This window comes from Cetorhinus maximus, chromosome 26 (assembly GCF_964194155.1).
Source record: "Cetorhinus maximus chromosome 26, sCetMax3.hap1.1, whole genome shotgun sequence".
Taxonomy (NCBI): Eukaryota; Metazoa; Chordata; class Chondrichthyes; order Lamniformes; family Cetorhinidae; genus Cetorhinus; species Cetorhinus maximus.
The window spans coordinates 17,639,357-17,660,165 of NC_135904.1; positions in this window are offsets into that span (position 1 = coordinate 17,639,357).

Below are 20,809 nucleotides of genomic sequence, written 5' to 3' on the forward strand. Positions count from 1 at the left end.
TATTTCATGATTTCCCCCCCCCCTCAATAAACCAAGTTGCAAAGATTTTATTCATTGGTTACATTTGAACTAAATGAAACTGACCTAAAATCAGGATAAATGAGTGTCGAAGATTTAACTTCTTTCATTGTGGTTTTGCTTTTGTTTTTACTGTGGCTGTTCTGCAGATGTGCTTCCCAGGCTTACTTTGCCGAATTATAGACCTGTCCCTTTTAGGAGGTCTAGCCATGTAGATGGCATTAAAGTAAAACACAATGATTGAAAATTAACATGAGAGGAAGCAATCTGAAGAGATGATATTCAATGAGTTACTCTCTTAAATCATTGGGTTTTTTTTGCTATTGAATTATTTTATACTATTTTTACTTGGCCTGGATTTCAATGCACTTCTATTGTCATTTCTTTCACATATCTCATCGCAATAATGAAGGATTCTTGTATGGGCTGGAAACTTCATGGCAATCAAAGTGATCTAGTGCTTGGAGGATATAAATGTTATCATTCCATGCCCCCTCTCACACTGGGACAGGTGTGTGTGAAAATACCTTGCTCTATAGTTGCCACTGCTAACACTCAAATGATAGCAGATGGGTTGTAAATGGCGCACTGAATTGATGTCAAACATTCAGCATAATTGGGGAACAAGTTTTTATCTACTTCTCAAATAGCACATTTCATCCTTTATCCTTCGCAAGTGAACACAACCAATTTAATACATTTTCAGTCTGAATTATAACTGGTGATTATTCAAAAATATCACAAATGTATTTGCAGAGAACTCAGACTTTCAGCTTAAATAAACTCAAGGACATGGAGCATCAAGTACATGTAGAGTTTTTCTGCCAATTGTTTACTCTTCTGTCACTCCTGTCATAGATGCCTTTAGTCTATGCGTGGCAGGGTCTTAGCCTCTATTACTAATAGTTGCCAGGTTGTAAAGTACATTTGCTGAAATGCAACAGTAATTAATACACACTCCATTTTCCAAGATGCAACATTTGCTGGGGAGCTGCAGTTCCTTGGTAACCCAGAAAACTCCTGCTGGTGTTCTGAACTGATGGGCTATTGACCAGCAGAATGATGAATAATGATTAATAGATTTTCTTATCTAACTTCAGGCAGGAGAAGCAAAGACATACAAAAATGTTGAATCTGTATATTTTCATGCCCTCACAGGCTGGAACTTAATCTACTGACCATTGTCTCCTTTAACACAGATTACAGGGAAATACATCTGCAGATTTCCCATGCAGTGAGTTTGTTAATCACCTTGTCTTGAAAAATGACTACGTTTTAAATTTGTCAGATAAAAAAAACTATGAACCTAAATTTAGCGGGCAGGATTTTTACCTCGTCGGGCGGGCGCAGCGGGTGGGCCTGGGAGCGGTCGTGAAACCGATCGCCGCTCGTGATTGGGCCCTGATCGTGACTTCACGCTGGTTGGCCAACTAATGGCCAGCCGACGTGAATTGCGCACTGCAACGCTGAGCGCCGCCGGGGTTGGGGGGCGAGAGGAGGGCAAGCGCAGAACGTTTGCGCATGCGCTGGGGGAGCGTGCACTGACAGCTCCCTGATGGCAGAGGGCTGCCTCAGGGAGCTGAAGAATTTTCAAAACATAAATAAAGAATTTAAAAATGTTAAAAGCATGTCCCCTCATGCGCCTCTGTCACATGAGCAAGGACATGTTAAGAACGAGTTTCAAAAGCTTTTATTTTTTAAAATCACTGGTCAAAACCTCATCCGGCCCGTGGATGAGGTTTTGCTAAAAATGCAAAGGCCGCTTGGTCTATTCGCCCGCCCACCAATCGAACGGTCCCATGGGCAGCGAAAAATCCAATTTAATTAATCGATTAAGGGCTTTAATAGGCATCTTAATTGTTGCCGCGCCAGGCGAAATATTGCAAGAGTGCGTGAGAACATCGGGACGCTCGCCCGAGATCGCCACACACTATTTTAGTCTCTCTCGGGTCAGGCGCGCGTCCACCCGATGAGGGAAAAGCTCTGCCCATTATTTCAATGTACCAATGTTAATATTAAGACTGCAGTGGGCAGGTGTGTGTTTTTTAAAAAAAGGCAACAACAACTTGCATTTATATAGCACCCTTAACACAATACGTCATCCTAAGGTGCTTCACAGGAGGGTTATCAGACAGAATTTAAAACCAAGCCACACATTAGGACAAAGATTGCTTGAAGAGGTAGGTTTTTAGGAGCATTTGAAAGGAGGAGAGAGAAGTGGGAAGGCCTAGGGAGAGAATTTCAGAGCTTCAGGTCAGCTGAAGCCACGGCTGCCAATGGTGGGGTGATGAAAATCGAGGATACGCAATAGGCCAGGATTGGAGGAGTTCAGATATCTCAGAGGGTTGTAGGGCTGGAGGAAGTTAGAGAGATAGGTTGTAGTGAGGCCATTGAGGGATTTGAGCAGAAGGATGAGAATTTTAAATTCGAGGCATTGCTGAGAAGTGCAGTAATCAGTGATGGTATTTAATCTTGCCGGCACAAACATTCAGTGGTGGAAGCATCACAGTGTACACTAATAGCTGACACCAAATTAAAGTGCCAGAGTTACTGTGATGTAGCTCTGCCACCCTTTGACACATGTTGATGTGAATACTGGTCTGGTTGCAGTAAACTCATCAGTAACAGGTCGTGATGGTGACGCATCATCTTTACATATCTGTCTTTTCAAAGCTGTCAACTTTGGGAAAGGTTTAAATGACTGCGGTGATGGGGCAAATAGATCTCTAGTCAGCAAACGCTTGACTATGGAATCATTCCATACATGGGCGCTTTTCCAATTTTCACAATTGGCATGTTCACCTTAAGTATGCAATTAGTGATGCATATATTAAAAACCAGGGAATAATACAGCAGATAATTAAAAAGGTAAACTGGCATGTAGAAGGTCTTTTGAAAGAAAAGACACACACTGGAAAGGATATGAGTTTTGAATTTTCAATAAATATAAATATTTCGGGCCAAGCTTTTAGTAACAAATGGCCAGAAGTATTTTTAATTTATAAATCATAATGTCATCTAAAAAAAAAAATCAATGCTATATTTTAAGACTGTTGCTGACTACAGTGTTAAAATTTAAGATCATCTACAAAATCATTGAACTGAAATTAAATCAAAGCAAGGCTAGACATAGTGTTGTGCGTGGTGAACAGGTACACAGTAATTTTAAGTATTTGTGGGAGCTGAGGCCTGTCATTTGAGACGTGATAAGAAATAATTTGTAATAAGAGAGCTACCTTCTTCAATTGTCTTCTGCTGAAGTGGAGAGTCCCAGTAATGATTTATTGCCCTGCTGCCTGTCTGCTGATAACTGGTCACCAAATGGCTCCTCATTACTCAAAGCTCCTTCGTTCTCTATAACCAAAATCTTTTCCCATTAGTCCAGTTTTGTTCAGGGGAAATGAATGTAAGACCTTCCAGTGTAAGCCCATAAACTATTTTAGTATATAAAAAAAATCATAAATAATGGGAGAAAATCTTGTTTGCTACGGCTGCTGGATCAACTGCCTCTTGGCCTTTTGATAGCATCTTTCAAATGGAAATGCCCAGCTGCCTGACCTTCTGTTCAATGACCCTTTTGTACAAAGTCAAATCACCATGGCTTCTCAGCAGTCCAATCACAGCAATTCACCTGATGGATACTTTATGCCTTTAATACCATTTACAAAAAAAAAAATTCTACATTAAATGATTTCATGCTTGCTCACATTGAAATCGTGAAAATTGTACAGGAATAAGAAAAATGAACATTTGGAAAATCATTTGAAATAGGCACTTTTGCAATCTTCGGTTACATGTAACTTTACGAATCATGGAAACAACCATTCAAATGGTAGATAATTAAATGTAACTTAAAACAAGTGTACCCAGTGCTGTGTTCTACGCTGCTGAGCCATGATAATCATTAGAAGAACATATAGTAAAATTACTGCAAACATTTTGAAATAGTGACCTTATTGGTGTTCGTACAAGTTCTGCTTTTTGGTGTCAATTAATATACCCTGTATGAAATCCATTGATGACTCACAGTAGGGTTTCATTGATAATTAGTCATTATGGAAAGGAGATTGTTAAATGCCTCATCGTTTGATTACTTCAACTTTTTATTACTGACTTCTGATTTTGTGAGGGAGACTTGCCTAATTTGTACGAGGTAGCGGTTCAATGAAATATTTAATTGAGGGTGTACTGGGGAGGGTGGCGGTTGACAATGATGTCAAGTTTCTCAGTGAGTGCATCAAATGATAGGGTTTGGAACAATGTGGCAAGCTGCCCAGTCCCTCAGCACACAAAAACTGGTTCATAATTACACTATAATTCAATCAGAAGTCTTTTGCTGCAGATAAGTCCCTAATGAAATTAGGATTCTATGCAAAGTTAACACTGAATACAGACATTCACAAATTGGTAGATCATATCAGAACTGCTTTCCCTTACAGGGTCGTACTCAGTTAATATCCAATTTGTAAAGTTGGACTTTGGGAAGACAAAAGGTTAAGGCTGGCGCGTTGTAACAAAGTCATTACATTTCTTATTCGGACACTTCATCTCTCAAGGTGCCGTGTTTCATATCTAGTTTACCTGCTGTGCACATTAGGCGATGGCCTTCAGACAAGGGTGTGAAAACACACCTCGGATAGCTGGGATGATGAGGCAGGCTTCACTGAACCATTCACCTATCACAGCATTGCAACGTACAGCTCCACAGATCACAGTTTCTTGCAGAATTAGACAATGGGCAAATCTTCCCACATTAACTCTTAGGTTGTAAAGACTTTCCTGCATTCTTAACAAAAAAACATTGGGCTGAAAGTACTTCTCACTTACCCAACATAACGGTATTGATTGTTAGGTGAAAACAATACAAATGCAAAAAGATTCATCAGGAAATATTTTGACTTCAGCGTTACACCAAGAGCTCTAGAATGAAGTTTATCATCACAGATTATGCTGGTAAAATAGGAATAACTCTTACATATTAAGTGGGAGGACAGACCCACCAACATCAGTGTCCTCTCACAAGCAAAGACACCACAAGCATCGAGGCCTTGATCATCTGCCACCAGCTTCGTTGGGTTGGTCACATAGTTCGGATGTCAGATACCAGGCTCCTGAAGCAGTTCTTCTTTTCTCAGCTCAGTCAGGGCAGAAACGCCAGAGGAGGACAGGAGAAGAACTTCAAGGATGTGCTGAAAGCCAACATGAAGAAATGCAATGTTGACATCAACTCCTGGGAGACCATCGCCTTGTACTGAACCAGATGGTGGCAGAGTCTAAGGGAAGGATTCCAGCATTTCCAGACCCAATGACAACAAAATGAAGAGGAAAAGCGAAAGCGGTGAAAAGAACACACCATGACCCAAATTAATATTACGCGACCAGGCACCCCACATGACAACAAAGGTCCTATGTCTGTAGATCCCAAATTGGCCTTATCAGCCATCTCCAGACTCGTGGAAGACAATCATCCTCGTTAGCGAGGGATAGATATAATAATCATAACAATAATATGTTATTTCTGAAAAAAACTGATTCTCACCAACACTCAGCAGCTTTAGTGTCAAGACAAACTTTAATGTTTCAGAAGTATCTCCACTCCACAATCATTATGTGTTTTATTTTCTGTTCTTGCAAAAGCAGACCAGCAGGTAGTGAAAGTACAATAAGGAAACATCCAGTATCACCGAATGCAGCAAATTATAGACCAAGCATTAAATAATGCAAAGTTAACAACTAAAGATAGTACTATATCAGCTGCCATGCAAGCAACAGCAACATCTACACTGGAGTATAATGTGGGCAAATGTGAGGTTGTCCATTTTGGCAGGAAGAATAAAAAAGAAGCTTAGTATCTAAATGGTGAGAGGTTGCAGAGCTCTGAGATTTAGAGGGATCTGGGTGTCCTCGTGCATGACTCACAAAGGTTAGTATGCAAGTACAGCAAATAATTAGGAAAGTTAATAGAATGTTATCATTTATTGTGAGGGGAATTGATTACAAAAGTAGAGAGGTTATGCTTCAGTTGTACAGGGCACTGGTGAGACCACATCTAGACTTTTGTGTACAGTACTAGTCTCCTTATTTAAAAAAAGATGTAAATGCGTTAGAAACAGTTCAGAGAAGGTTTACTAGACTAGTACCAGGAATGGGCGGGTTGTCTTATGAGGAAAGGTTGGACAGGTTAGGCTTGTATCCATTGGAGTTTAGAAGAGTAAGAGGCGACTTGTTTGAAACATTTAGATCTTGAGGGGTGTTAACAGAGTGGATGTGGAGAGGATGCTTCCTCTTGTGGGAGAATCTAGGACTAAGAGTCACTATTTATAAATAAGGGGCTGCTCATTTAAGACAGGGATGAGGAGAAATATTTTCTCTCAGAGGGTTGGGAGTCTTTGGAACTCTCTTCCTCAAAAGATGGTGGAAGCAGAGTCCTTGGATATTTTTAAGGCAGAGCTAGATAGATTCTTGATTAACAAGGGGGTGAAAAGCTATCGAGCAGGAATGTGGGATTGAGGTTACAACCAGGTCAGCCATGATCTTATTAAATGTTGGAGAAGGCTCGAGGGGCTGAGAGGCTTACTCCTGCTCCTAATTCGTATGTTCATATATTTGTATGTATCCATTTACACAGTACTTTAAAACATTCCAAGACATTTCACAGGAGTGTGCTGAGACAAATATGGGTGTTGAGCTAAAGAAGATATGTTAGAAGAGATGATCAAAGCTTAGCTAAAGATTCTGCTCTGGGGGGTCTTAAGGAGGGAGAAGTTTAGGGAGAAAAATCCAGAGCCTAGGGCCTAAATGGCTGAAGGCTCGGCCCTCAGTGATGGGCTGAAGGGATGGAGGATGCACAAGAGGCCAGAGTTGGAGGTTGCTGATTTTGGTTCGGGTGGTGGGAGCTGGAGGAGGTTACAGGAGGGCTGAAGCCATGATGAAATTTAAAAGATGAGGATGAGAAAAACAGCAAACCAATACATGTAATCAAGCACAGAAGTGATGAAAGATCTGGACTTTTGTGTGGGTTAGGATATTGGAAACAAAGTTTTAATGAGCTGTAGTTTATGGAGGGTAAGGATTGAAGGCCAGCCAGGGGAGCATTGGAATTTTCATGTGGATACCACAGAGGATATGGATGAGAATGAGGGTTGCCAACCCACTAGGTTTGCCCTGGAGACTCCAGGAATGAAAGGCTAATCCCCACTGCTGCAAGCAAACTCCAGGAGGAAAATTGTAGGAGCATTAAAAATCGTGTCTCTCTTTGACACTCTGCCTAATAGTAACACATAGCATCTGAAATGCGGTAGAAGGCAGTTAGACTGCCAGTCAGGACTCATGCATTCGATGATGAAGAGTCTCTTTGCTTTTGGATTGGGCGCAGGAAGGTAGAGAATCATTAGGGCCAGGGAGAGGAATCATGGGCCCTGGTGCTTCTGCTGTTTCAGCCTCTTATTCCGCACACCCTCCTCTGTGTCCCCCCCCCCCGACCTTTAACCTTCCCCCTCAATCATATGTAATATATTTTCCCCTTTCAAGATTCACCAATCAATTCACCAAACAATTACAGAAAGGTCCTAGTAAAATGATGACGCCCATTGTTGGCATCTGGTTACAAATATCATCCAATTTATATGCAGCATGGCTCATTACTATTAAGAGCAGCAACAAAATAATGCAGTGTCAGTTTGTGTGCACGCTATAGCTGAGCTAACCGTGACTATTCAACAAACCAGAAAGAACAAGTTTTACTTTAACAGCATCGGGCAATATTGTTAATTTGACAAGAAAACATCCCATTAGTTATTTATAACTCTGTGCAAACGATAGCACTAATTTCAGTGACTGCCTCAGCCTCATTAACATGTTCTGCACATTTCATCATATGGACATGGTGACAGTCAATTCATATTTGGTGGAAAAATTCAATACTTGCAACACAGATAAACTGCACAAGATCTTTTCCATTCTGTAGTAGAATTAGAAGGCTTTCTCCTGCCTGGGTGCATGATGTTATGCAATATAATTATTTTGTAGAAGCGGTGTTATTGGATTCCATTTGATCAGTAATCTCACAGGGTAGAAAGACCAAATGACTCCAGAGCAATGAAATGGAATGATTGAACAACATAGGTCTTCACTGTCACTTAGAAGCATTGGAGCCCTCAGGTGTCTCTGTGTGACACGACTTTTCAGAGGACAAAGATTGAATGGCTCACAGTTGTATCTTTGTTTTCTTGATCAACAAAACTGAAAACTGTGCTGATTGTTGCTTCTCACTACAATATATTTTCAATATCTACTATGCAGCACAACTTTATCACAATATTTCAGTGCCTCAAAAAACTCATGAAAGCACCAAGGTAGAGTGGGATAATAGGTAAGTAGACAAAAGACAAGGTTGAAGTCAATGGAAAAGATTCTTCAGGATCATTTGCAGTGTAAAACAGGCTACTGATTCACTATGAGATCATAACGCACTTTTGTCCTGGCAATTTCCCCTCACAGAGCCTGCTCACAGTAAACTTCCTTTAGCAACAAAGTAAACAGAACTCCAGCCATGACTCCAGTCAGTTTGCAAGATAATTATGGATGACAAAGGCCATCTAGCCCAGCTCATCTCATCCATCCAGAATGACATATGAACATACAAACCTTGATATTAAGAGCAGGATTAAGCCATTTAGCCCCTTGAGCCTGCACCACCATTTGATAACATTGCCTACATTATACTTGTGACCACAATTCAAAAGTATTTAATTGGCTGTAAAAAGATTTGGGACATCATAGAAGATGCTGTATAAATGTAGGTTCTGTCTTTCTCTCATTCCACCTGCATGCATTAGGCAGAGTGACAGTAGCAATGGAGAATTTGGATAAATAATCACAATGCAATCAACTGATGCCAGGAAAGTGGCTACAAGGAAGTCACTACATTTACAAACAATTCAACTATGTAGCTAATACAACCTTACCATTCTGACTTCTCCGGCAGCAACCCACAATATACCATAAATGGCATTTACACGAATGACACTATCCCCGGGATTTGTCAATCAGACAAACCAGCAGCTCAGGAGTAACCTAGATTGAATTGTTGATCTGAATTTTTCAAAGAATGATACATGGTACAGAAATTCAGTGCGGCCTTAACTCAAGAACTGGATTGTTTCCCCTCCCTCTCTCATACAAGTTGTGTTATACAATGTGAAATTACAGCCTATTTGGGGTGAACCTAGGATGGAGACTAGGGGCCATAACTTCAATGGAGTGGCAATCACAGTCGGATTGCCACTCTGCTCCTATGTACTACACGCAAATGCAGCCGCACCTTTCTCACTTGACCTTCCTACTCAGGCTGGGTGAGAAAGGTGCAGTGCAGTAGGCTCCTGAGGACTTGTGTTGAGGGCAGCTGAGTCGGAGGAAAGGAAGACACGCCCCATTTTTGACAGCACTAGCTGCTGTAAAGCAGTTAGGTTTAAAAGTCCAGCCACCTTGAGAAGCCAAGGGAGAAGGTAAGTATATAAGGTAAGTAGGTAGGATGGGGGGAGGGTGGAGGGGAAGTAGGGGGCAGTTGGGGGGTCCTGATGGGGTGTTGGGAGGGTAGTTGGAGGGGATGAGGGCATAATCAGGGGGTGGGGTGGGGGTGGGGGATGGGAGGGGGGTAGTCGGGGGAGTTGGGCGGAGGTAGTCAAGAGGTCCAGTGGGGGTTCAGAGGGCTCAGTAATATAGTTACCCAGGAGGTAGAAGCAGTTTTAATTCTTCCAACTTATCCTGGGTAACTATTACTGTAAGACGGTCAGAACCATCAAAATTTGTGATTTAAATTGGAATTTCGGATGGTTTCCAGTGCAGAGCAATTGCCCAATGGAAGTTTGAACTCCCTGGGTAATTGCCGTGCAACCTTTATGCGCTGAGTTCTGGGGTGGCTGGGTCCTGCAGCACATCTTTGGGGAACCCCGCTCCCCGGGTACAACTCCCCGGGGAACAGAAAAACAGAAGTTATGGGTTGAGATTTGTGAATCCTTTCTTTGAGCAATCTCCTAGTGAAAAATAGGGAGTTCATTCCCTGACTTTGCAGGAATAATAAAATGGGCAGTAGGGAGCCAGCACCCTGTTTTGCATCACTCTCTGTTTTTAGTTTCTTACATTTATTTTGATGAGGCCCAAGATTCTCAAGCGTCTGGTACATCAGCCCAGCCTGCCATCAGAATTGGGTCTACTTTAGGCATTATGAAAATTTAGACTGCTATTTATATGCTGATTGAAATTCCAAAGAGAATTTTGAGAAGTGTACAGAATTGAATTTTGTGAGCCTAAACGGGTCGTGAAAATCCTGGTCCGAAGTAGCAGATAGGCTGAGGCAAGTGAGGAAACAGGAAACGTTATGGAGGTGGAAGTAGGTAGTTTTTGTGATGGCGAGGATGTGGGATTGGACGAAGGTCAGCTGGGAATCCCAAGCTGGAATATTGAGCTATTGAGTTCTGCCGGATAGATGTGGGGGGGCAGGGTGGAATTGGTGACAAAGATACAGGGCGGGATTTTCCACACCTGCCTGCCCACTGCCGTGATCGTCCGGTCCCGCCGCAAATCAATGGACTTCAGGCCGGGGCACCACCTCGCCCGCGACGGTGCCGGAAAATCACGGCCATAGAGTTTGTGGTGCAGCAGAAGGCAATGTGTGGAATTGTCCGGTCCCATTGGCATGGGCATCGTGGCGGGCGGAAATTCAGTGGGAGGGGCATGAAAGCGCAGTGGGAATATCCCGTGTTGTCCACCATGGCGGAATGCGAATCCCGCTGGAGGCCAGCGTGAACCCGATTTGCATCCCGCTAACATGTTGCAAAGTGAGGCCCGACTGGAATCGTCCCCTCCACACTCAATTTACCATTACAGGCGCAGAACACGTCTAGACAAGCTTGACGTGCAGACGTTGGGACTTACCGTTAGGGCCTTGCTCAGATCGCGGAGACCTGAGGAGCAGAAGATGCTGGAGCCCCTATGACTACCGGACCCTGGGTGAATTCTCATGGACGGGGCTCTGCTGTAAAGCAGCTTATGGAAGCGGGGCAGGCCTCCGTTGATGTTTCGGGTCTATTTCGGAACATTACAGTCTTGGCCATGGGCTGCCACAAATGATTGGCGAAGGCGGGGAGAGGAAGGTCCAGCTGTGAGTGTTGAGGGGGTGGTGAGATTGGGAGGAGGCAACAAAGGTGTCGGGGTGAGGGTGGGGAGAGGGGGAATGAAGGAGTATGGGGGGAGGAGGATGTAACAGGGGAGAATGCAGCAAGTGGGAAGCTGGGTGTAAGGGGGGAGGAAGGTGTAAGGGAAGGAGTTTGGAGGGGGGGAAGGTGTCCAGGTGGAGGAGGGAGTTTGGAGGGGGGAAGGTGTCCAAGGGGAGGAGGGAGTAAAGGCGGAGGTGGGAATAAGTGGGGCGGGTGAATGTCCAGGTGAACATGCAAGGGAGGGATCTGTAGAGCCAATAACTGCCTCCAGGGAATAAACTAAGTGTGGGCGTGGTAAGAGGGAACAGTGAGTGTGAGAGGGAGTAGAGGGAGCTGGGAGGGTGGGAGGGTGAAGGTATGTCAGTAGCAGTAGGAGGGACGGCGAGGGTGGTTGGTGGAGACTCGGAAGCAGACACGGACCAAGATAGATAGGTTCTTGATTGGTAAGGGGGTCAAAGGTTGCGGGGAGAAGGCGGGAGAATGGGGTTGAGAAACTTATCAGCCATGATTGAATGGCGGAGCAGACTCGATGGGCTGAATGGCCTAATTTCTGCTCCTATGTCTTATGGTCTTATGGTCTTATGGACCCTAGGGGTGGAAAGGAGGAGGTCAGGGAAGTCAATGTGGATGGGGGTAAGAATCTCAGGAAGGTAGGGAACGTGCACGTTCACCTGGACATCCTGGAATGACAAGGGTTCGGGTTGGTAGGTGATGGTGGGGGGGGTCGAAGGTGATGCCGGAGGGGGTGGACAGAGATGGGGGAAAGAACATGGGTAACTGGAGCGAGGGGAATGGATGGGGGAGCTAATGATATACTGGACCATCACCATGGTTGCTGAAATCAAAAGTGAGCAGAGTCTTGTGTTGGACAGGCATAGGTGCTGCATGGGAGTGTGGTCAGTGGGTGGGCGGAGATTCAGGTCAGCTCAGATTGACAACTGAAAGAGACCCTCAGCAGGCAGCATTGAAAATGCTTGGGACAGTGAGATGAGCGTGATGGATGAAGGCTCCGCATGCGTGGGAGAATACTTCCAAAAGGCCCCGCCAAACACACTTCTCCCTCCAGAATCACTCATGGTCTGACTGCATACAGCCGAACTGCTAGCCTGGGGGATGAAATGGGGGGACTCATGAAATCTGTCAATGAAGCTGAAAGATAACATTACACATTATTCAATGAAAGTGAATATATTTTCAGATTATAAAATGACAAAAATCACCCTTGCAGCCACTTGTGATCAGAATTTCTTAACTTTTCTAGGCCTACCAATTCTCCTAGGTGCTGCCCTGACATCCGCAGCAGGGGTGGAGACAACCTGCGCAATGGTTGGCTTCCAATGGTTGGATGCGTGACTTTGGCGTTTATCCTCTGGAGAGCTGAGGCCTTGCTTTGGCTGTCCTCATGTAGGCCAGCTGCTCCCACTGTGGTGACAGGGGACTAGACTGAGGGGGGTCACAGGCAAAGGGTTCTTGGAGGGAGAGGACAGCCTCTGAGATTCCTGAGTGGATGAACCAGGGGTGTCCAGCTGTTGCTCCTCCTCCTTTCAGGTCTGAGGGCCCTGGCCTGACTCTGTGAGGGGAAGGAGCACTTGGAGGGATGTTGAGGTGCTCCGTTTCCCTCTTGCGTCGCCACTGCAGGGACTCGCCCATGGCTATCGCGATTGAGTGCAAGTCATGTTCTGCTGGACCAGGGTCTCCATGCCATCTGCCATCCTCCCCATGAGACCTCCATACACGCACATGTGGGCACCATTTCATCAGAGAGCAGGCGGATGCTCTCCTCCAACTCGCGAGCTACTCTTTTGAGGGCTTCCAACAGCTCTGCGTGATGTTCCCCCACCTTCTGCTGACTCACTGATGAGTTGGAAAGCCGAATCCAGAGGCTCATCATCTGACTCAGACCTCACAGATGTATCTTCCCCAGCAGATCTCTGAGTGCCGGGAAGCTCAGCTGAACCTGTCTCCTCCTGCTGCGGACATGTGTCTGTGCGGTGACCGCCCGATTGTGAACCCGAGCCTGCTCTAGATCTAGGTCCTACCGAGGTGTGTGTCTCTGCGCTGGTGGACGGTGTGGGTAAGCGCTGTGACGGGTCTTCCAGGATGCTTATCTACAGCTCTCCAATGGAGGAGGTGTCCTTTTGGATGGAGATGAGGACCTGGATGGAGCTGAGGGACTGGCTGGCTGAGGGCATTGGTCACTTTGTAGACCTCCCTGTGAATCAAAGTAGAGGTAATTAGTGCATGGCAGCAGAGTCAAAAGCAGGAGAGAGAGCACTCACAGTTGCACTGAGAGAGGGATGATGTGGTGCAGGATTCCCGTGTGGGCATTCGCCACCGACCTCAACGTCACCGCAGGCACATCATCACCAGTCGGTGTGATGGCACGCTCCTCAAAGTAGGTGAGGGGGTCTAATGTGGGCAGATGAGCCGGGAAGGGGACAATGTGGTGTGAAAACCCGTCATTGAGGCTGGCAGGTAAAATTACTTTTTTCACACCTGCTACCACACTTAGTGCATATCCACCCAATGCTTTTCCAATGACTGAACTCAGTGGAGAAACCAAGAGAGGTAGAAAAGCCAAATACTGCGGATGCTGGAAATCTGAAATAACAAACAGAAAATGCAGGAAATACTCATCAGTTCTGGCAGAGCCAGTGGAGAGAGAAGCAGAGTTAACCTTTCAAGTTGAGTGATTTGACCTTGGAGAGTGTACAGCGAAGCTCACCAGAATGACACTGGTGCTTAAAGGGGTTAATTTTGAAGACATTTTAGCATAAATTTGGCATGTATTTCCTTGAGCTTAGATGGTCGAGTGACAATCTAATTGAGATCGAAACATGGAATTGCAGGAAAGTTGGGCGCAGATTTGAGAAGCGACAACACATTCAAGGACTTTGGAGAATGAAGAGAGGTTAGAGTTGGGACAAGAGTAAGGCCTTGAAGGGTTGAGGGTAGGTAGGTTTTGTTTTTGAGGAGTCGGGTGATGATAATGGTTTTGGAAGGGGACAGTACCTGAAGATGGGAATCTCTACTATGTCAGCTAACTTGGGTCCAAAAGGGAAACTGGATGGTCAGTTGTTTAGCAGAAATGGGGACAAGTGTGCAGGAGTTGGATTTGACGGATAAGAGAAAGTGCAAAAGATCCAATTGTAGCTTACTAAGGAAGCTGAGGATAGAATTAGATTAAAAGATAAGGAAAAACCAGCGAAAGGCAACCAAAATGTTGGTTAAAAGGGAAAAAAAACTTGAGCATGTGAGCAATCTAGTCAGATATATAAAAATGGATTGAAGGAGCTTTTACAAGCATATATAAAAAAGGAGGAGAGTAGCTAAAGTAAATTTTTCCTTAAAAGATTAAATTATCATTGGAAATTAGGAACTAGCAGAGATGTTAAAAAAAATATTTTGGGATGGATTTGCATCAGGGTCCAGAAAATGGAAATGGGGTTGTGATCCTGCACGGCCTGTTTTAGGCATGCCAGCTGGGGTTTTGAAAGTTGCAACCAATTAACGATCAGGGAGGGGGCTCGCCATTCAATCAAGGCAGGCTTCCTACGCTGGTGGGCCAAAGGGAGGCCTGCTGGCTCTCAGTGATTGGCAGCCCAACCAGCCGGGGTGGGATCTGCCGATCTGAAGAGGGAGACTGCGAGCGACAAGGGCAGGAAAGATATTTTCATTATGGAAAAAAATCCACGGCTGCCTGGCCGTGATCCTGGATGGGCAGCCCCTCCAGGGGATGGCCAGCGGCCACAGCTGTGTCCCGGAAGCCATTGCGGGTCGGGGACCAGGGTCCTCACCTGATCCATTGACCGCCCCCACTTCTTCACTTTTTCCCCAACCCAACAGCTTGGCCTGGACATCATCCGGGCCGAGGTGAGCTGCCCCCTTGGCTGACTGCGAATCTCGGTCAGCACGGAAACAGGGATTTAATAGGCCCATCAGTTCAAAATAAATTCCTTCAATTGGCTGCTCCCAGGCGAGCAGCAGGCAGCCAATCCAGCTCCTAGTCACCCTCATTGAAAATAGGTTGGGGGTTGGAATCGTGATGGCAAACTGGCATGGCGGCCTTGGAACAAAATTGCGCACCAACCCACCCCTGATCCAGACCGCGCACTAATTTAAAAACCTGTCCCTTTGTGTCTTCGCAGTAGAAAACACAAATCGCATACCAGAAATAGAAGGTAACCAAGGGGCTAATAAGAGTGAGGAATATAAAGTAATTAACATCAGCAGGGAAAAAATATTAGAGGAATTTAAGGGACTAAAAGCCGACAAATCCCCAGGAGCTGATGGCCTACATCCTAGGGTTCTAAAATAAATAGCTGCAGAGATCATGGATCATGGGTTATGATTTTCCAAAATTCCCCAGATACTAGAATGGTTCAGTGGGTTGGGAGTTAGCAAGTGTAACACTGCTATTTAAGAAAGGAGAGGGAGAGAAAACGGAACTACAGGCCAGTTAGCCTGACACCAGTCAACAGGAAAATGCTGTAATCTATTATTAAGGAAGTCTTAAGCATGCACTTTGTCCTGAGATTGGGTCCTTCTTTCTTGGACTCTAGGGCCCTGTATTTTACCCTTGGTGGGCAGACGCGATTGGCAGGGCTGCGACCGGTCGGGAAACAGGCCGCCGCCCGCGATCGGCCCCTGACCACGTTTTCACACTGGCTGGCCAAGTAAGCCCCGCCCAGCATGAAACGCGTCCTCCCAATGCTCGGGGCATGTTGGCCGCCGGGTCCAATAGCAACCCGGTGGCCGGTTTACAAATGGCACAGGCAGCTCCTTGAAGACTACCAGGAAAGAACGTATCTTCTGCGTTGTGAACACTGAAGTTGCGGCATCAAGTGCGGCTGGAGACGCCAGGCAGGAGGGCACTTGGGCCCCCCGCTGGTTTTCGGATAAGTGTCTCGTGGTCCTCCTGGAGGAGGGGGCTGCCAGGAGGGACACCCTTGTCCCCATGGAAGAGATGGAAGGAGAAGGCCACTGCACCGTACAAAAAGAGCTTGGGAGGAGGTGCCAACGCTGGTCAGCAGCCATGGGGCCCACTCGCCAAGGTGTGAAATGATGCGGGGCGACATCGGGCGAGCGTCCTGACATCACCGCGTGTCATTTAGATTTTCAATTTGGTGCCTGCTGAACTGTCAAGGGCCTGTTAAGGCCATTAATGAACTAATTAAACCTATTGAGAAAGCTGCCCGTCCAACCTTAAGGTTGGCGGGGGGGCAGGCAAAGAGCCCAGGCGGCCTTCACATTTATCATGGAACCTCATCCACGGGCAGGATGAGGTTTCATGGAGGGTTTATAAATGAAATAAATTTTTTCATTAAAGCTCGTTGACATGTCCCAGCTCATGTGACACTGTCACATGAAGGGATGTTTCTTAACATTTTTTTTTCTTTATTAAAATGTTTGGCACGAAAGATTTCAGGCCCTGACTCAGGCGACCGCTTCCAGGCGTGTGTCACGCTGGGTGGGCCTTAATTGGCCCACCCATGTAAAATGGTGGCAAGGACCTGATCGGGGGCGCCGATTGGGACTGAGTCCGCCCCTGCACAACCCCCCTGACTGGGGGCAGAGGGTGGGTGGTGGGCAGAATTCTACCCATGATGTTGTGCAAATGGGTGCAGTGTCGCAAAAGATTTAATGATCTGCTGCCCTCAGGAAGGATGAGTACTGTGTTGGCATGGATCAGTGTGTTGAAGTGTTAAGGGCTGGTCATCCCCTCATGGAGCTCAGGGGTGTTAGAGCCAAGGCACCAATTGGCAATGACACCAGAGGGGTTGAGCCCTGGCTGCTTGGAATGAGTGCCTTGCAGCTTGAGGGCTACAACTTGGGTGTGCCCTGCAAGGTATACCACTACCTCCCCTTAAAGGGCCTCAGGTGGAGTTGGCCAGGCTATTGTTTTATTGGGATGTGGGTGTCACTGGCTGGGCCAACATTTATTGCTCATCCTTAATTGCCCTTGTTCAGAGAGCATTTGAGAGTCAACCACATTGCTGTGGGTCTGGAGTCACATGTAGGCCAGACCAGGGAAGGACAGTGCATTTCCTTCTCTAAAGGACATTAGTAAACCAGATGGATTTTTACAGCAATGGGCAATAGTTTCATGGTCATCATTAGATTTTTAATTGAATTCAAATTCCACCATCTGCCTTGGTGGGACTTGAACCCAGGTTTCCAGAGCATTGCCCTGGGTCTCTAGGTTACCAGTCCAGTGACAATACCACTATACCACCACCTCCCCTTAAAGGCTGCAGTGGCGCTGCAGGTAGAGAGTGGACTAATCCATGCTCCTCTATCCTTTCAGGAGAAAATGAGCAATAACAACATTGAAAGGTCATGGACAGGCAGAGGCCCCCCAAACCTCCTAATCCTATCCAGATTTGAGCAGGATGGCCTGGAGCTGGAGAGGTGTGAGGCAGCTCAGTCAACTGGCCGCAGAAAGACTGGGGTGTCAGATGAAGGTAAGAGTGCAGTGCACAGAGGTGAGAAGTTCAGATGGTGCAAACACTCTTGTGTAGCCTCATTATTAATGGGAGCCTCAAAATTGGATTCCCCATTGATCATTGAAAGACGATGGAACCATGATGCAGACCTCCTTTGCCTCATCAGGGTGCCCGGCATGCACAGTGACAGCGTGATGACTTAAAGGTGAGGGCACTTCACACTCACTTGAGGAATAGGCGGGGGCAGAGAGTGCCCAGGGCACAGGCAGTCGGAATAGACCAGGACGATGCTGAGTTGAAGGCTGATGATGAGCCTCAGGAGTCATCCATTAGGTGGCAGATGCTGGATGTCCAGCGAGATGTGCGGGAGGATCTGGTGGAGATCCACGAGGGTATGCTTGCCATGGTCTTTGTTGTGGAAGAGTCCATGAGGAGCATCAGCACTGTGTTGACCCTCATGGCCGAGCACACTGCCTCCTCCTTTGAGAGAGTGGTGACTCTCATGGAGAGGCAGCTCCAGGGATAGAATCAGGGTTCTTGGGGATGCGCTCGGACCTGCAAGACCTCACACAGGCAATGACCTAAGGTGGTCAGTGCCAGTGTGGGAGATGGTTGAGGCACCCAGTGTCCCAGCTAGGTGCCCGCCCATCAATGGTGAGCAGGGACGTGCACAGTGACCTGACGTTGGTGTATGAGCTGCCTGTCGGCTCTGCAGGCTCCTCTCAGGGTGCTCTGGATGACAGCAGCAGTTCCTTTACCCCTCTGCCAGCGACCATAGCATCTGATAAGGCTGCGGTGACTGGGGAGATGCCAGCCGTGGCACTGGCCTCTCCTTCCCAGGCAGGGCCAGCACAGGCTCCACTGGCCAGAGGGCGACTGCCAAGGTCATCAGGGCCAACAAGACAGCAGAGTCAGTGTGCTGTCTCCGATGCTGCTGCCAGCGAGGGGGGCAACAAGACGTAGCACTCGCAAACGTAAGTTTAAGGCACCATGAGCACAAGAGGGACAGGTCACGGGTGATCTTCTGTTGTGTAATGTTTTGTTTTTGTTTTCTGGTCTGGGAATTAAGACCAGAGAAGATGATGTTAATTTTTTTGGATCATCAAAATGAGATATATTTGTTTTTGTCCTAATGGCCTGGGTATGCTTCACCTTTTTTATTTAATGTGGTACCGGGTACGCCAGTATGTAATGCTGGACGTGAGTGGCTCTAAACTTTACTGCCCAGGCACTGAGTGGACTTTGGGTTCAAAGGAAAGAGTCATTTCAGACACCCGGGATGGAGGCAACAGCCCTGGCATGAGGTGGAAGCAGATCTTTGGCAGCCGAGCTGAAGGAGCACTGGATCAAGGGGTCCCTGGTGTCCCTGCCTCCCTGAAGGATACAGAGGTCTGCCTCCACACCCTCAGTGCTCTCCTCACCGTGCTTCTCTTCCTACTCACCATTGGATTCATCCTCGGTGGCCTGTGGAGCTGCCTCAAGATCCCCTTCCTCCAGTGGGTCCCCCCTTGCTTGTGCCAGATTGTGGAGAGCGCAGCATGCAACCACTATCAGTGACACCCACTCTGGGGTGTATTGGAGAGCTCCCCCTGAACGGTCCAGGCATCGGAAGCACATCTTCAGAAGACCTATGGTCCTCTCTATCACTGCCCTTGAGGAGTCATGACTCCTATTGTAACGATGCTCGGCCTCTGTTCTTGGGTGGTGGAGAGGTGTCATGAGCCACCTTTTCAACAGATAGTCCTGGTCACCCAGCAGCCATCCATCCAGTCGGGCTGCAGCACTGAAAAGTCTTGGCACCTGTGAGTATCTGAGGATATAAGCGACATGGGAGCTGCCAGGGTACCTTGCACAGACTTGAAGAATCTACGTCTCGTGGTCACAAACTATCTGGACGTTCATCAAGTGGAAACACTTCCTATTGACGAAGGCACCCGGCTGACCCATTAGCACCTTGATGGCCATACCTGTGCAGTCGATTGCTCCTGGACACGGGGAACCCAGCAATCGCTGCAAACCCTCTGGCTCGCCCAGCCTGGCTGGCCTCGTCCGTATGGAAATGAATAAATGTCATTACCTGCCTCAACAGGGCTTCAGTCACCAGCTTGACGCAACTGTGGACAGCTGATTGTGACACTCCACAAAGATCCCCCACTAACCCCTAGAAAGAGCCGGAGGCATAGAAGTTGAGGGGCACTGTGACCTTCAGAGCCACTGGCATGGGGTGTCCGTCCACACAGTTAGAGCTGATCTCAGGCCCAATCATATGACAAATGGAAGTCGCTGTCTCCCTGGAGAGGCAGAGCCTCCTTCGGCATTGCACCTCGGACATAATGAGGTAGCTGCATCGCTGCCTGTAAACCCTGGCAGCAGGATAGTGGCGTCTTCTGTGGCCTCTTCCGCCTTTGACTACCTGATGGCCCTGCGCCCCTTGTGCCTGCGCCTCTCCTCCCACAGGTCGCTCCCCTGGAAGCTGCATTGGGATACCTGGCCTCCTCTCCCTTCTGCCCCTCTCTTCCACTTCAGAAGATATGCCTCCAGCAGAGACCTCAGTCCCAATAGCCAAGGTAACAGAAGGCTGTCTGATATCTGGAAGGATCCACACGGTGAAAATCCTCCGGGGGCCTTGGAGACACCAATGAGTCCTGAAATGAAGCCAGGAAATGCTAAGTATGCAGCTGAGAACAGAGATGAAGCTGTCAAGTTCAAATAAGCAACCAGCAGCAAACTATCTCCTAAACTCCTCACTACTCACAATGGCAATGCTGCTGAACTTTTTTAGCCCACCCTTGGATGAGGTTGTGCAAAATGTGGGCTGCCCGCCTGCCCGTTTTGCCCATGCTTGTTGCAAAGTCACATAGGCAATGTAAAATCACCGTCAATTGGCTTTTTAATGGCCTTAAGTGGCCTCTTAATTGATGGCAGGCGTGGCTCTGACTCCCGTGCCCGCCTGGCAACCTGAAGATTGAGTGCACGCAGGATGATGTCGGGACGCTTGCCCGAAGTCTTCTCGTGCTATTTTATGCCCAATCGGGCCGGGCGCGTGCCCGACTTCGAAGTGTAAAATTCTGCCCTGTGTATGAGACTTGGTTCTTAGACAGACTGTAGACATACTCTGTTATCTGCTTA